Source organism: Eumetopias jubatus, unplaced genomic scaffold (assembly GCF_037043125.1).
Source record: "Eumetopias jubatus isolate StellerSeaLion01/CBP00866 unplaced genomic scaffold, mEumJub1_p1.0 scaffold_4, whole genome shotgun sequence".
Classification (NCBI taxonomy): Eukaryota; Metazoa; Chordata; class Mammalia; order Carnivora; family Otariidae; genus Eumetopias; species Eumetopias jubatus.
The window spans coordinates 19,564,858-19,569,423 of NW_028274810.1; the positions used below are offsets into that span (position 1 = coordinate 19,564,858).

Sequence of the window (4,566 nt, forward strand, 5' to 3'; positions counted from 1 at the left end):
TCTTATGTCCCACGTATAAACCCCCTCCCCCGCCCAGGAAACCCTGCTGTTTCTACTTTCAAAGTGAGATCTGCACCTGACCACTTTCCCCTCCTACACTGCTGGCACCCCCACAGGAACCCCTTTCATCCCTCCCTCTGCTGATGGCAGTTGCTTTCTTGCTGCTCTCCCGTTCCATCCCTGTCCTTCTGCTGTCTATTCTCAACATAGCAGTCAGAGCTGTCCTTTCAAAATAGGAACCTAAACAACCCCATCTTCCCCACAAATCCCATCCGTGGCTCTTGCTAAGTCACTCACAAAATAATTGAAAGTTCTGAAATAGCTTTATTGATCCTACATAATTAGCCCCACTTTCTCAACTCCTATTATTCTCCTTGCTTCCAGCAAACCATGCTTAATCAGACTGTTGAAGTGATCCCTTCCAGCCTTAGATCCTTCCCGCTGCACTGCCTCTGTTTCAGATGTACTACCCCAGGTTTTTGCAATGCTTGCTCTCTCAGCTTCAAGTCTTGGCTCCGAAGTCATAGGCTCACTAAGGCCTACTCTACTAATTTGTGTAAAATTCAACCTACATTCAAGGGACTCCCTCCACTGCTAAAACATCTAATTCTGCTCTGTTTTCTTTTCTTCTATAGCCCTTCCTACTCTTATATGATTTATTTAAAATAAATTATAATAAATGCAAAGATTTATATTTATACTTATACATTTAATTTTATATATTACCTTAATATATGTAATTTATATATGTAATATATGTTTACATATATAAATACTATAAAATATGAGCTCCATAAGGACAGAAGTGTTTGTTTAATTAATTAATTAATTAATATTTATTTTTGTTTTTCAAGGAACATTTAATAACAAGGTAGATAACATATACTTATCTAACATGATACTTTTATATCACTGAAGCTAAAGCAAATTATCCTGTCCATTGGGTAAAAACAGACTGCTTAAGATGTGAGCACAGTAGTGCAGTTTTTAAAAATACTGTAATTATAATTTCGGAACTTCAGAATGTGAATGTCAGTGTTCTCTTTTTTTTTTTTTTCATATGGGAAAAGAAAATTCCTTTGAAAATTATTTGAAGCTTGGACAAAAATTCCATAGCTATATTCTTGGGATCACTCTGTAGAGTCTTCATTATTCGGATGATACAAGGGAAGCTTCAGTTCAACCTTTTAAGAGAAGACATTCCAGCCCGTGTGATCTCCTCAACTAGGAGAACATTGGTGGCAATCATAACTCAAGAGTGAAGAAGCTATTCCTTGACACAATAATTATCCCACATGCCGACTTCTGCTGCTACCATTGGTTCACCTGTGTTCAAGTCCACACCCACAAGATGACCTGATTCTGATTGTTCTGCTTGAACTTTAGCATTTCCTGAAGGTCAAAACCAGAGTTCTGAGCAAGAACCTTGGGAATAATGAGCAATGCATCAGCAAGTGCTTGAGCTCCAAATTGGGCCCTGCCCTTTACACTGGGCTTATAGTTAATCAAGGCTTCTCCACGGCCACCTCCGCTGCCCCAGCATCTGGAACTACATAGCCATCATCAGTAGCATTTTTAACAGCCTGCAAGCCATCTCTTATTTCATATTTTTTTTTAATTTTATTTATTTATTTTAGAGAGAGAAAGAAAGAGAGAGTGAGTAAGCGAGCACGGGGAGGGACAGAGAGAGAAAGAGAATCCTGAAGCAGACTTCCCACTGAGCATGGAGCCAAACTCAGGGCTTGATCTCAGGACCCCACGATCATGACCTGAGCCGAAATCAAGAGCTGGCTCTTAACCCACTGAGCCACCCAGGCGCCCCTCTTATTGCTTCTTTTATTTGAGTGAGTGTGTGCTTATTTAATACTTTGACCAATAATGTGACAATGAGGATTGTTACATTTCTCAAAAAAGGTGAATTTCTCTTCTCCCAAAGTATACTCATAAACAAGTCCTGCATGTCCCAATCAGGATTTAGATCATCCAAAGAATTTAGAGCTACTCCACCACAAGCAAGAGTCAGCCTTTCCATATTTCTTCCTTTAGCTCTACTCAAAGCTACTGTGCCTTCTTTTGTGAGAGCATTTGAGGAAAAGGGGTCAATTCCCTTTAGATTAATAACAACAAATCCTTTATCTGAATTACCACAGACTTTCATTTTCAGTTCTATTATTTTTTTAACTCTATCTTCAGTGAATTTTCTTTCAGCTTTTAGGAGTTTCTCTCTCTCTTGGACACCCTTGTAAAAAAAGCCAGAATTCACTTCTGGTTTTTTCATATTCTAATGACACATTGCATGTGAAGATGTATGTGCATCCTCTTTTTCTTTTTCATATCAGGATGCTGTGCCCCCAAAACAAGACCTCTGATGAAGCTTGTATCAGTTTCAGACTTATGTTTCATCGCCATGATTTCAACCACGAAGAGATCAATAGGTTCATCTTGTTTTTTAATGGCAAAAATGGAGTCCACTACAGCCTCTGTTAAGACATTAGCAAAAACAAACAAACAAACAAACAAATCAACAAGTTCAGTATGCACTTTTTTTTTAAAGATTTTATTTATTTTGACAGAAAGAGAGAAAGAGAGAGACAGCAAGAGAAGGAACACAAGCGGGGGAGTGGGAGAGGGAGAAGCAGGCTTCCCGCTGAGCAGGGAGCCTGATGTGGGGCTTGATCCCAGCACCCTGGGACCATGACCTGAGCTGAAGGCAGACGCTTAATGACTGAGCCACCCAAGCGCCCCACAGTATGCACTTTAGTATGAAGAAATGTTCTGGCCACATCTATAAGTGCTTCTTTGTCCATTTCTCTGCTTATTTTGACTTGTTCCAAAAACTAAAGTGCCTTTTCCTTTGCAGCTTCAAATCCTTCTGTTATTATTCTGAGATGAAGACCTTCAGAAATGTAGAAAGCCTGTTTCAGCAGCTCTCCAATGATTAGGACATTGGAAGTGATACCATCACCAGTTACGCCATGCTGGGCTGTTGTTACTTTGGCTTATAAGGTGGCTGTTGGGTGTTGAATTTGCATTTCATGAAGCAGCACATTACCATCTTTAGTAAGTTTGATGTCTCCAGCACCAGAAACAAGCATCTTTATGGTGTCCTTAGGATCCAAGTTAGTCCTCAGCCCGTCCTACAGCCTCTGGGCTGCACTGATGTTCACCGCCAGTGCCGCCTGGACTTGGGCCACCTTGGCCTTGGGGTTCAGCATCTTCACATCCACCATTGCTAACCAGCACAGGAAGAGCTGTTGCATTTTTTTTTTTTAATGAAAATAGTGCCTAGTACAGAATTGACTCTCAATACCTATTTGATAAAGAATGGATCTGGTCATTTAATTAAATAACAAGTGTTTTCTCTCAAGTGGTATTGGAAGGTAATGCCATTTTTTTTTTTTTGGTAATTGCTTTTGATTTGTTTGAAGAAGGATCTATAATAACATTTTAATATAGCAGCATCTCATTCTAACACAGCAGGGGAATGTTGCCCACACACTCACCACTTTGAGTGAATAATCAAATAATTTAATCTGAACTATTCATGGCCCTGAAAATGCTTAGTGTTTCATGGGGGAAAAAATGGAAATCAATTTTACTCAAATGCTTTAAATTTACTATAATTGAATATTAAACACTTACACATGTGTTGTTATACATTCTTATAAAAACTGTATAATATAGATTTTTTTAAATTAATTTTTGAATACAATTGACCCAAGGACACATAGCTGAAGCCTTCATGAAGCTTCTAAGATTCTAAACTCTATGCTCTTCACACAACTTCTTCATGTAAGATAAAAGGAAAGTAAAATTCCCATCTAAAGTAAGTTTATCAGACTTCTATGGCATAAAAAATGATATACAGTAAAATTTTCGAATATGATAGTAACAATACTATAGTATTAAATACTTTAAGTATATAAAAAAGATGAATAGTCACAGAATAAGAAACCTCAAATACTGCTTTAGAAAACAAGTTAGTTAAAATGTTCAAGTCATATTCTCATTTCTTTTTGCAATATCTAGCCTCACCAGAATATCCTCCACAACAGAGTGAGCTTTGAAGTTCACAAAATTTGATTCAACATTGGCATATCGACCTGACTTCAAAGGGATTTACACTGCTGAAGAATTTCACTGAGTTCAAGAAAGAAAGGGGAATCTCAACTTCCTGTGAAATCTAACTTCAGAGTACCTGGTACCTTCAACAAAGTTAGATACATCTGGGTATCAAAAACAGGGATTTGAAAGTACAGTTCAATTCATACAGAATATCTCTTTTTTAATTTCCTGTTTGTTGAATATTTATTGTGATGTGACCATAGGAAAACCAAAAGTTGCAAGTTTAGTATTTCAGAGATAAAGCTTTGTTGAAGCACATATTTAATTCTAAGTAAGAAATAAGATTGACATAAACTTATTTTTCCCTATCAATTCGTATGTGCAGCACTGTTCTACCAATCTCATTTTTACCTTTCCTACAAAGGCTTGTCTTGCCATTTTCTTCTTCTCTTTTTTGTGGTCATGGGTTCCCCGGACCTCCAACTGCCACAACCTTTCCCT

The 4,566-nt window shown here is 37.8% G+C and overlaps 1 pseudogene; it reads right to left on the reverse strand.

Annotated features, from left to right (window-relative positions):
- Positions 1 to 1,252: 1,252 nt before the first annotated feature.
- LOC114208090 (T-complex protein 1 subunit zeta pseudogene) lies at positions 1,253 to 3,230 on the reverse strand (annotated as a pseudogene).
- Positions 3,231 to 4,566: the final 1,336 nt, after the last annotated feature.